This window comes from Falco naumanni, chromosome 3 (assembly GCF_017639655.2).
Source record: "Falco naumanni isolate bFalNau1 chromosome 3, bFalNau1.pat, whole genome shotgun sequence".
Taxonomy (NCBI): Eukaryota; Metazoa; Chordata; class Aves; order Falconiformes; family Falconidae; genus Falco; species Falco naumanni.
This window is the reverse complement of record NC_054056.1, coordinates 111,577,869-111,591,658: the sequence shown is the minus strand read 5'-3', so window position 1 is coordinate 111,591,658 and position 13,790 is coordinate 111,577,869.

Genomic DNA, 13,790 nt, shown 5'->3' with positions numbered 1-13,790 from the left:
CATCACTGTATGCACGTGCTAGAAAGCTAACTGACATTGTGAATTCTGTATAAACTGCTTTCAAAATTAACATGGTTCCTGACTATTTTTATTGCCCGGAATATGTAACATAGAAAAAAGGAGTCTACCAGGTAGGAATTTGTACTAATATAGCTTCCAATGTACTCTTAGGCAAAAAAAAAAAAAAAAAAAAAAAAAACAAACCCAAAACAAAACAAAACAGGCATCAATGATTCTCTAAAGGGCTGACCACAGCAGTAAAGATGAGATTGAATGGAAAGAGTACTTTCTTTATTGGATGAAAGTAAGGAGACAAATATAACCTAATAGCTTATAAGTGGGAGTACTCAGACTCAAACCAGTTATTATACCTGGGGAAATAAAAAATAATAATAAAAAAAAAAAAAAAAAGGAAAAGGGAATTGATGTTATGTTTCATGGAAGAGGAAACTGGTACTTACATGTGGCTTTAGCAACACTGCAAATTTGAGTTAAATGCCTCATATAGAGGATTTAATTAGCTCACAGTAGAAGGTGTAACACACAGGCACATGCCCAGTGTCAGGACCAAAGACAGGCTTTGTGCAACAAAATAAGGTTATTCTGAGCAAATGACGTGGCAGGTGTCTCAGTTGCTGCCTTGAAGATGGTATTGAAGCAAAACGTGCATTTTCCCACAGGGCCCTTGAAAGATATAGAATGTAAGAAAAAAGCCATGCTTACTGAAATTAAGAATGCCAACAATTCACATGCAGATAAAATGTTCAATCTGATCACAAGCCATTCTAAAGCATTATGACAAAGTATACTCATGACTGAGCTGGATGTTACTACGAGGAAACCTGTAGTAGAATGCAAAGGTAAAGTACTGCCCCAGATTTTTTTCCCAAAGTTTTGTTACAGTATTACAAAAATATAATTTCAAACAGAGCAACTGCTAGCAGGTAGCCGTGCTTTGGTGGTGTGGTTTAACCCCAGCCGGCAAGCAAGTACCACACAGCTGCATGCTCACTCCCCAAGCACCCAGCGGGATGGGGAGGAGAATCAGGAAAAGGTAAAACCTGAGGGCTGAGATAAGAACAACTTAATAATTGAATTAAAATAACATATAATAATAATTGTAATGGAAAGGAGAGAAAGGGACAGAGGTATAAAACCCAAAAGAAAAAAATCCAAGTGATGCACAATACAATTGCTCACCACTAGCCAGTCCCCCAGCAGTGATCAGCAGGCCCCAGCCAACTTCCCTCAGTTCATATGCTGAGCGTGACACTTTATGGTATGGAATATCCCTTTGGCTGGTTCGGGTCAGCTGTCCTGGCTCTGCTCCCTCCCAGCTTCTTGTGCCCCTCCTCACTGGCAGAGCTTGGGAAATCTGGAAAGTCCTTATCTATAGGGTAAGTACTACTTAACAACAACTAAACCATCAGTGTGTTACCAACATTATTCTCATCCTAAATCCAAAACACAGCACTGTAACAGCTACTAGGAAGAAAATTACTCTATCCCAGCTGAAACCAGGACATTTGGTCAGGCAAAGGGCTGCATGCAGTTGCCATTTCTAACTGGCAGGAAATTTTCTACCTGAGGAGATCCACTGTCTTCAAGCACAACCTGTTCTGACAACTCCACAAAGCAGAAGTATGTGTCCCTTGTGGTGCAGCGCACAGATACAAGTATGGTGCTGACATTCAGTATCAACAACAAAGAACAGATACGTGGCCAAACATGGAGGGATGTTCTGTAAAACTGTGCCTAAGATTAGGTTGACTGAAATATTTTCCCTACTCAAAGTGCTTAGAGTGCAAAAAAATACTGCATAGCTGAAGAGGTGGAAAAATCAATTAAAATGTGCAATGACCTAGAGACATGCTTATAAACATTTCATCGTGTCACATTCTTCTGTAGTATTTCACTGATACATGAAAGTTGGTATTTATCACAACAGTAAGCTTCACCACAGCTTCACAGTTGGCTTTTTGCCTTTTGGTATTGTAATAAGATCAGTTTTATACATTAACCAGCCTTAGTCCACCAGTCCATCCTCAAATGAGTTAAAAAATGTGAGAAAAATGCTAATGATAGTGTGATTACTATCAAGGGGAAAGACTACTACTGCTACCCTCAAGGGGCTGCTTGACCTTGAGAATACAGTCCTCTGCACCTCCTATTCAGAAAGTGCTCATACTTAAGTTTGCAGAAGTTAACATACTTAAGTTAACAGCTTTCAAACTGTTTAGCAATTGGCAATACTTCTACTTCAGAAGCTCTAAATGGGAAAAGAAAGAAATACTTTTGCAAAGATTTTCTTCCTTGAAAAGAGAGAATGAGTCTTCAAAAAATCCTTCCTTGGATGTAAAATGTTACTTTCTTAAAATGGAAAAGTTACGGGAAAACAAAATACAAGTCTCATATTTAACCTTCTTGCTTTCCTCTGTCTTTACTCAAAATCCCCACCTCTAGAAGAACTGAGCATTTCATAAGAACTCTGAACTTCCCCAGCATGAATTTTTGTTGCACCAGAACTTTTATCCAGAAATGGAAATCAGGTTAAATATTTAAATAACATAAGTAGTGGTTATTAGACTATTTTACATTAGTATTAGAGCCAAAGCAAAGCCCACATCCTAGAAGAAAATTTAAATAAAAATCAAGCTTCAAGTAAAACTGAACATTGCCACTGACATTGACTGAGACTGTGGCTTGTTCACTTCATACTTTTTTAATTCTTCTCCATATCTTCTGAAAGCCACTAACTAAATATTCATAAGGTACAAAAATGAAAGCACACTCATCATCTTCACACACTTTCTGCTAAGCTTTGCTTAACTTGTTCTCTGAAAATTTGTTGCTTGGCACTGTAGAAAGTCTGAAGTCTCCATGCTATCTTAGCTTTCAATTCTTCCACTTTCCAAGTGTCTTAGCCCTCATACACACAGTTCCTTCCCAGTTTTAAGAAACCAGCTCTACAGTACCCTAAAATCTATTTCTTTTAAAATATACTGCTTAGAACACAATCTTTGAAAGGAATATATTTGATTACACATTTTTGAAAACCGAGCTAGTTTTAGTTGTCTACATGTCTAGTATACATATGCCCTCTCTTTTATTCTAGGAATGACTATTGCAAATAAGCCCCAGATCACTTATGCAATAAAAGAAGGAACTATTGTTAAATTTAGCCTTCGGTAGAGTCTGGAACAACTGTTTCACATAAACTAGATGTCTCAGCATCTATATTTAAGTTAGATAGAGTAGCTGGTGGGCATTAAAACAGCTACACAAATGGATTCAAGATCTCACCAAAGCATATTTAATACTCAGGATGAAGGCTGGATTGACAGCCCTGGAAATAACTATTAGATTTTCCACAGAACAGGATAATGGCAACAGCTGCATGCAGTATTCACATGGACATGAGAGGGATCACTGCTATTGTGAAATCATACTTTCACTTCACCTCCAATTCAAACCTCACCATTATGCTAAGCCGCTGGCAGAAAGGTTGGCTGCTGTGATGCGGACAAGGTAGGGAGTCATAAATTCTAGAAGGAACGATCTACTTGATAAGCTTATCAACTGAGGTTTTGATCTGAGCTTTAGGCCTGAAGTCAAACTGAAAGAACCTATAGAGGTTTAATCTCTCTCCTTAGAATGTCCACGTAAGATAACAGAAATATAGGAATGTTTTCACAAGAGAAAAATATGAAAAGCTTCTGGGACTTAGCACAAAAACTTTCCGTTTTAAATTTCAAGAAAGTGATTATTCCATGTCATTAGTCTTCTGCTCCTACTTAAGAAACTGAGGAAGCTTCCAACTTTATGCTCATAAATCATAAAATCTCTTGAGAAAGCAATTATTTCTTATTAGTACAATTCGAGTCAAGTATTGACTCAATAACCTCATGTCCACTACCTAATTACTATAAATCTGGGAGATTCATGCTGTGAAGTTATATATATCTATATTCTGCCCTGTTAAAACTGTTCTATTTTGTGTACAAGACAGTTATCTAAAGATAACTTTTAGTACTTTAAAAAATCCTCACGTTTCATGCTGTCTCCTGTCATATTTTGAGTTTCCTTTTGAAATTATTTAAATGAATAAAAATCAGTTTTATAGGTTATAACTTGTGAAAGTTATGAAGAATGGAAATAGTAGCAGTGTTGAATTCTTATTATATCTAGAATATAATGCCTTTCAAGCTTCAAGGAAGCTGTAATGGAAACTGTTCCACCAGGTGTCTTGGGGTAATTTTAAAATAAGTGTAATTTGGAGGGTCCTATATCAGAACACTGAATTATTTTATCAAAAAAGAACAGCTTTAATCCTTTCAAGGCTGTGTTATCCACTACACAAACATTAAAGCTGTCTAACTTGTAAAATCAGGCTGTGATTTACAACAAGCCTTGTATAAACTGATCTCTCATGATGACCTGCTGAAATTAAAAAGCCTGTTACTTCAGCAGGCAAATAAAATGCCTTTCACTGCTAATATAAATAAAAAGCACAACAGAGAGATCTTAATAGTGATCCTTAGATTTTTAAGCTCTCATTACTCCAGGGGCTATCAGTTTAAATAGATTCTTTCATTCCTTTAATTACACAGCAGGCAAATTACCCACTCCCCATTCTTTTTTTATGCCCCCCCTCTCCTTTTTCTTGGTGGTAGGGGTACATAGTAAAACAAAAAAAAAACCAAATACTTCATAAACTCTTTGATGTGCCTCACCATTAAACACCTAAGTGTTTTACAGATATTATCTTAGTTTTACAGCATGCATGGAAAATAAAAGCTTATTAAAATCTCCATGCTTTATTTCCAATAGTGGGTAGACCTAAATATTAGTCTCAAATCTGCTTACCCAGTTGTGCGTGTGCAAAATTGATTCTTCTTCTTCATTGAGGTACATGTTCAAAGCATGGTCTCCACTGATCTCAGCTGCAGCAATTGTGATGCTATCTCCCTTAAGCAGCCAAACCCAAGCACCTCACCAAGTGACTACCTGTAAACTCTTTGTCTTGAATTCATGCAATCTTTGGCACAAAAATGCAACTGAGTACTCCCAGGAAAACACCTGACTGACTGGCTTAAACACTGAGTCATGTTTCTTTTCCTGCATGCTTTCTAATTGCTCCAAAAAGTCAGGCAGTGGCTTTATAAGCAAGCCTTCCCCAGAGTGGATGCAAAATTTATTTGGGTCTTATAGAACACACAGTACAATATAATAAAACTATCATAAAGTCTATGCATATGGATAATGAATTAAGATCACAGAGGGAAGTATACCTTCATTTTAGCAACTCTGATATGCTTGGCCTTCAACCTCAGTAGTACATTTGTGTCCATTAATCCCTCTGTTTCAAAAGGCAAATTAAAACAGAATTATATCAAGTGGTAACTTACTGCAATGCATGAGGGTATAACCAGGGCTAGAAATTCTAAAGCCAACACACCACCTGAGTAAGCAGGAGAGCTGGTAGCACTGTTTGCTTATCTTCTGCTCAGAAAAGCTCTTCAGAGAAATGAGAGACCTTAGAAGTGGGTTCCCTATTTGCTGTCAAGTGGCAATAGTGAGATCTGGAAACCTCAAAGTTAATTAACATTGTTAATGTGTTCCCTTATTGGGACAGCTTTCTTTCCCCCATGGACACTATTCCAGGTTGCCTTCCATGTTCCAGCTTGGGCACCTTAAATCTGCCACCCCAGCCACTTCTTGTCCAAGTTCTAATTACACCTGTTTCATTAGTTCCTCATCAGTTATCCACGAGGACACCTCACTAAACCCTTCCTCATTGCTAAGCTGTTTTTCCCTTCAAGACACAGAAAACGTCCTCTCAGTAAAAGTAAATACATTTTCCAAATTTCAGTGCATTTTCATTCTTTTCTAATACAGGAGAATTTGTTTTCCTTTTCCTTGTATCTCAGGTGATCCAGATTGGAAAAATCTCATGCAAAAATGCAGCCCAGAGGCTGCATGAAGCAATCTTAAGGTTAGAAAACTTTAGGCCAAAAGGCTGAAGACAAAATACCTCAAAATGATATTTTACAGTGAGAGAAAACTTTGCCTCCCTTATTGCAGGTGGTATTGCTCAATCATATATTCTTGCCTATCTAAAGCCATTTAATATATACAGAACATTTGAAATTAATGCAGTTTTAAATTCTTTATTTTTACACCAAGAATGTATTAACCCAAGGTCAAGACTTATGAGACAAAGTAGATAAAGTAATGACTGAGCTTTTATTAATTTCGGAATATTTGAAGTTGTACTTTACATCGGTTACTTGTTTCATCTATATGGGTAATAATGCTGTACCAGTATCTATAGTCTTTAGCACTATCTCTTAAGTACCTGGGAACTGTCACACATTTAGAATGATACATAGTTTTTTGATCTTCAGACTATGTGAGGAAGCTTTCATTACCTTATCACATCCTCTGTCCTATACTGAGAAAAGTATACTTTTAAAATTGCACACAGTATGCAAACCACTTGTACCAATTAAAACATCTTGATTTTTTTAAATGTGTTCAACCAAACCAATATTCTTAAGCCATTGTGTATCTTGTGTCTGTTATTCTAAAACCACTAATAATTTTCCCCCTACAAAGAAATTATTGTTATAAGTATTTGTGTTTAGTTGTTTCTTGGACATCACTTAATATATCAGCTCTGTTGCCTTACAAGGTAAAACACCCTTATTGTTATCACAAAGTGTCTCACGGCACCATAATATAGCAAAGCAAAATACCACATTTGAAAAGGTCACTGTTTGTTCCAATATTTTCTGTGTAAACAAGAGGGGAAAAAAAATGAGAAAATATTAGTCAAATAAATACCACAAAAGCTTTTAAATTTTATTTAGTAAGTCTTCCTGCCACTGTTTTAACAATAACAGATAAAAATGGCATCTAAGTTCCAGAAAAGGTTTTTGCTCTATCTATGAATTCTAGTGTTCTTGTTAATTACCAAATTTCTACAAAATTCAGTGCAAACTGAAAAATAATTATTTTCATTGAGATATCTTTCATACATTTATTCTTACAGATAACCAGTATACTAAAAAGACAAGAATGTAGCCTTTACTAAAGAATGCATTTTTCCCTGCCTCAGTCTGTTCTGTGTTAAATGTAATAATATAAACACATGAAATAGTCTTAAGTACTGGGAGATAATGTGGTAAAAAAATCCAGACTGTGTCACACACTAGGTATTCAGGCTCAGAGGGAAATGAAATGTACATCTGAAGCAATGCTGAATATCTTGTTTGCTTGCAACATCTGCTAAATATCAGCAGAAAGAGAGGCCCTGCTTCTAAAATGTCTTAGCAACACATAGAAGTCCTTATATGTCCTTACTGGATAGAAGTCCAATGAAACTGGGCTGAAACTATTTGACAAAAGGATGGAAAACTGGAAAAATTAACACTTGTTCTTTGTGATGCATGTTATACAGCTGATACAGAGTAAAACTCCAGTATTAGTTTCTTATGTAGGAACCTGGATTCTATTGCATTGCTTCATCTTGAAGTGAAATTAACAAAAATTTAGGATCAAATAGAAATTAAAAGGCTGGAATATCAAATTCAAGGGGCAGATGATGCTCTTTCTTCCAAGAATGATATATTTTCAGGAAGTTGGATGAAAGAATTTGTGATTCCATTGCATAGTATTTTCATTCAGTACAACTTTTTAAAACAGTCAACCCGATTCTTCAGCTGCAGTACTGCATTCAGCTCTGGGGCTCCCAGCATAAGGAGGACATGGACCTGTTGGAACGAGTTCAGACAAGGGACACATAGATGATCAGTGGGCTGGAGCACCTCTCCTATGAACACAGGCTGAGAGAGCTGGGCTTGTTCAGAATGGAGAAAAGAAGTCTCCAGGGAGACCTTGTTGCAGACTTCCAGTACCTAAAGGGGGCCTACAAGAAAGCTGGAGAGGGACTTTTGAGAAAAGTATGTAAGGATATGACAAGGGATAATTGTTTTAAACTGAAAGAGCGTAGATTTAGATTAGACAAGACAAATTCTTTACTGTGAGGGTGGTGAGGCACCAGAACAGGTTGCCCAGAGAAGCTGTGGCTGCCCCATCCCTGGAAGCGTTCAGGCCAGGCTGGATGGGGCTTTGAGCAACATGGTGTGGTGGAAGGTGTCCCTGCCCATGGTAGCAGGGGTGGAACTAGATGATCTTTGAGGTCCTTTCCAACCCAAACCATTCTGTGATTCTATGAAAGTCTTGTGATATACTCAGAAAGTGATGTTGATAGCTCTGTTTTCAAATTCAATGTTTGTAAACAAATAGCTATATCCTTTACTTCTGTATCAGAGTGAAACACCATCTGTACTAAACACTGTATGAAAAACTACTTAGGAATGTGTTTGATAGAGAAACCCGATTCCTGAAAGAATAACAAAAAATAAGCTATATTTAAAACTCTTCTCCTGCATATTGAATGCCACAGTACCAAAGGTAGAAATTTAAAAATAGACAAGTTTTTGTCAGTGTTTCAGTAGATAATGCTGACAAGGGATTAAGGCTAAAATCTTCAAATGTGTGCAGGAGTGTTAGGTACCCCAATCCTGTTATAATCAGCTACACATTAAACTCATAGTTCTACGGCTGTTCTCCACATGGATGATCTGCAGCTTCATTGCAGGAAGAAGAACTGACTAACCTCACAGAGCTTACTCCATGAGAGTGAGCTAAACTACCTGTATTTTTTATGCATAGAATAATATTCATCGAAGTCTTGATTTAAACAGGAGCTGAGCTGGAACATGATAAAATTAACAGAAAAATAGCAAAAGATGTATCTTTTTTTCTACCTCAAGTTGGGATGTCACCTCCAAAATCAGATTGCAGATCTTTGTATTTCAGTTTTTTCACCAGATATTAATCTTTATGCTTTCCTAAATGAAGTGACCTTAAAAAAACCCCAACAATCTGAGAACGTTCCTAGTAGCTATCTCCACCAAACTACATGGATTTAAGTCAGGTTTCTGTGAATTATCTTGGAAGGTAAAATTAATTTTAAAATAACAGGATTAAGTACCATGTAAGCAAACCATAAAGTAATCAACTTGATAATTGGTTTCCTAATGGCCAGTGCAGCATTACCTTGTCAACGAGGGTTTCTGTTTCAGGTCCTTGAATGCAAGCACAAGCCTTCTCTCAGGTCTGCAAGTTCTCCTCTCCAGGCTTTTGAGATCATCCCTGAATACTTCCTACCATATTATTCTTTCTAATCTTGGAAAAGGGGTAGGTTTGGGGGGTTGTTTTTGGTTTTTTTCAGACTACATTTTGGGATACTCAACACCGGGATTTATCAAGGGATTATTATACCAGTGAGACACCAAGCAGTATTTTCTCACAGCCCTTCCAAGTTCTGCCATGTGAAACAGTGTCAGCTTTAAGCATTTAACACCAGTACGGACCTACCACAAACTACCAGCGCCCCACTCCAGCCACTGCCATGTCCCAGGGATACTCTTGTGGCCTGAGGCAGAAGCTCATCTGAGAAAAAAAAACTACCTATATACAGTCACTCAAGTAAAAACACATGTATATACACACAAACACATGTACATACATGCACTAGCCGGAACAAACATCCCAACCAGCCACACGCTGACTATAAGGTGGGCAGTCTGCATACAGAGGGGAAAGTTTCCTGAAGAGTTTCTCTTGTTACCTGGCAAAGAGGAAGAGAATTATGATTATGCAGGCCAGGCTTGCGTTGGACATAGCGCTGCATTGGGCATAAATGGCAAGAGTTTAGCAGCATGGGTGATGCAGTGGCGGTCCCCGTGAGGTGGTGCCGGGGCTGCCCCATGCTGGGCACAGCCGGTTCCAGCCGGTTCCAGGTGGCTCCACTGGCCCCAGCGCAGGGCATAGCTGAGCCCCGCAGCCACGGGCGGGCGCCTCGGGGAAAGCCGGGCTGAGAAAGGGCAAAACAAGCACACAGGCAGAGGAGGGAACGTCACCAAAAATCGTAACCAGGAAAATTCTCCAAACTGAATGACAGTTTAAAAAGCCAACATTGGTTTATTGCAGTGGTGGGTGCAGGGAGGATGTTTCCTCCTAACATGCACACCAAGCTACTCAAAGATACATATAATATACAGTAGAGGACTTACATATTCATAGTACCTTACATATTCATTTTCATTCACGCACAGGATTGGTTACAAGTTTCTCATTTCTAGTGCAAATTAGTGCACATCCTCATATAGCTCTACTGAAGATTTTTACCAGCTATGCATGCTCCCAAAGCAGGGGTTTGCCCTCTTTCGGGGGGTGGGGGTGGGGGGTGGGGGGGCTTTCTGAGTTGGAGGTTGCAATCTCCCATTACCACAACTACCTTTCTCCTACTTTCAACTAACTTTCTGTGAGTTGCAACACCTTATCAGCTTGTCTCCACTTGCAGCCAGAACTTTCTCACTTGGAGGCTTCTTCCTGCATAATTTAGGTAACGGTGTTCTTAATCATTATCTGTTGTTTCCCAAGGTTGACCCCCTTGATTAGAAGTCCTTTCATTCATCATTTCTGATGATTTGAGAGAGTGGGTCATTTGACAACTTGAGTGGGTGGGTCAGTTTAACCTAACCTTTGTGCACATACTTGTTTAACATATAGTTAATTCAGGAGTTTAGGCAAAAGAAACAAAACAGAGAGAAACAGCAGAGGGAACACCAAGGTCAACACAGTAGGAGGTGATCCAAGAGAGAGCAGTCACATCCCCAAAGGGACTGCAGCCCATGAAGGGCCCACACTGGAGCATACAAAAAAAAGTGAGAAGGAAGAAGAAGCAGAAAGAAACTGCAATGTACTGACCATAACCCTCAAACTGCGTACTGCCTCACTAAAGTGACCTGTGGCAATTATAAGGGGGGAGAACAGAGTGAAGTTGAGCGTGCAAAAAGCAGAGAAGAGGTAGTTTTTACCAGTGTTTTAAATGTTTGGGGGGGTTAGTTTGTTTCCCTAATACCCAAATTAGTAATTAAATATTTATGCTAATTGGCAGTAAATTAAGTTAAATTCCCCACATCAAATCTGTTTTGGCTGCAACAATAGTGACTGAAATGACTGAAGTAAGAAATTGTTGACACATTGATTGTCATATCTGAAGTGACCCTATCTGAAAAGTACTATCGGAAAGGACATTCTGTGAAATGGACATGGAAACTACCGACTCCAGTTTGACTGACTACTTTAACCCATGCTAGAGTGTCAAGAGCAAAATTTAAGGACCTTGATCTACCAAAACTGTAAGTCTAATAACATAGCAGAGAGCAGACGCAGATCTAGTAGTGATGACTGGTTGCCACTGGCAGCTGTTATGTGAGAGGAAGGCGTTCTTTTGGTATTCTGAGTTAAAGTACAAGAGAAGAGAATTAAGTCATTTAGTAAAAGATTTATGCTAAAAGAATTCAAGAAAACTAGTTCTTTAGGACACATATCTCCATACATCTCTACTTGGAGCTCTGCAGCATGCCAAGCATTTGTAATTGCATATACAGAGGCTACTCTCTCCCTGTACCATCTACTCTTACAAAGATTCAAAAACTTCCAAAACTAGTTGTCATGTTGAAAACCTTAAATTTGGTTAACCCACGCTGATTCCACAACAGCCTGCTTCTGATAATCCAAATGCAAGTGTTTCTAAATACAAAACTGAATGTCTAACTGAATGTAGATGTCAAGAGCTATGCTCATCCCTACTCTTATCTTTACTGCCTAGCAGATATGAGTCCCAGTAATAGATTTTTGCAAACTAAAATGTTAAATAAATAAATAAAAATTGAAAAGGGTAATAAAGCTGCAGATGGGCAGTGTTTGTTCTTTTTAAGGAACTAAACTTACTCTCTTCTAATTTAGCTTTAATTCTTAAAAGAAACAGGAGCCTTATAATTAAAGAGAAAAACCCAAAACATTTGGGAGGCAAGGAATAATAAGTTTCCAAAAGAAAGGAAAACAAGAACTAAAACTCATCAAAGTATGCATTTAGAAGAAGCCCATATGACTGATCTTTAAAGTGCACACACATTTAAAAATTTAACTGGTTTTTAATTTACACATATCCATCCACATACTCCCTACGTGGTATAAGCTGTGAACAACCCAATGAAAAATGCACTGGTAAAACACTTTTGGTAGAAATCATCTTGCAATATGAGTTTGCTTCAGTTAGGAAGATCTTGCTTTTTTTCTTTACTATCCTAATAGATACCTTCTATTGAAAATCTGAGGTCAATACAAATAAAAGTTTCAGTAAATATAAAACCCTTGAAGTATTAAGTATACATGACCAAATCCACTACTAAGAGTAGCTTCACTGAACTTACTGAGGTTCTTTAACTGTACTGAAGCTAAGTGTATGCAAACTGAAATAAGGAGTAGTGATGAAAGATGCTTGTATGTTTACTTCTACTTGTAATATTAAAAAAAAAATACATACTTGCTGTACTCTTCCATTTTTCAATTATCTCTTAATCACAAGAGATTAAGTTGAAAAAACAACAGGTCGATATAATTTATCTATAAATAAGGAGTATAATACCAGTTTAGTTTCAGAGGGGGATAACATAAATATGGGGAAGGACAGGCACAATAGGTTTTAGTACATTTTAAAAGAAATATTCCCCACTGAAAGAAAGCCACAGGAAAAAAAAAAAAAAAAAAAAAAAGAATTTATTACAGTGACTTATGTTTCAGAAGCCTGGACAACTGAATGAATAAAAAAATCTTTCTAGGGGATCTGTCTAGATCTTACGATAGCTAGATCTTTCTTAGAGAGTCTTCTTTTAAGGCACAAAGAGGACAAAAAGCCTTCAATCTCAAAATTCATGTTTTACTGAAACATAAAGTGGGATAGTTACTTTCTTAAATAGAAAACTTGCTAACTAGGAAAAGTAGAACAGAAAATGTTTATACAGAATATTTCCCCCTTGCCCACTGTGTACTTATGGCAGATCTTACTTCCAGTCCTGGAGCTGGTTGACTCCATGGCTTTTTGAATTGCAGCAAACATGGCCCATTCCCCTCTGATCTCCATCCATCACCACTGAGTCACAGCTGACCAATGCCTGTGCGTCTAATCCCTGATTTCAAATGATTCTGTTGTATTGGAAATTGTAATTGTGAGTCAATGCAGCGTTAGCTGCTGCTTCACTCCAGTTCATATAAGTTGCAAGTTTGAACTCAGTGCTGTTGATATGCAGACTAGGATAGGATGAAGTTGCATTCTGTCACATTCAAAATTTCTGATTTTATCTACTTTGTAGAGTTAGGGGGGAAAAAAACCTACCAAACTTGGTAAATCATGAGTAAAATTGCATAAGGACTGATGTTACATGACGAATCCCACAAAGACAGAGCTTGCAGCTCAAGGCAAAATAATCAGACAGTTGATGTCCATTGAACCTTCAGTATAACCGTCTGGTTTCAATGTCAACGCAAATTTCTTACTAGGGTATTTCACCAGACACACTGGAATTGTTTGAAGTGATTCAGACAGAATTGGAATGTAGGAATGCTTACCTGCTTGCTGATGACTAATAGCTAATATTGGAATAAAAAATCCATGTTCTTATCTGAATGCCTAATGATGGATGTTTGGGGTTAGTTTTCATTATAATGCTCAGGACCACAAAATGCAATGCTTTACTGTAATAAAAAGGTCTGCATGCTTAAGTTTTGAACTCATCATAACAAAAATATCTTCAGTTCCTCATTACAAGATTATATGTCATTCTACAAAACTGATTTCAGCTTCAAGTCTT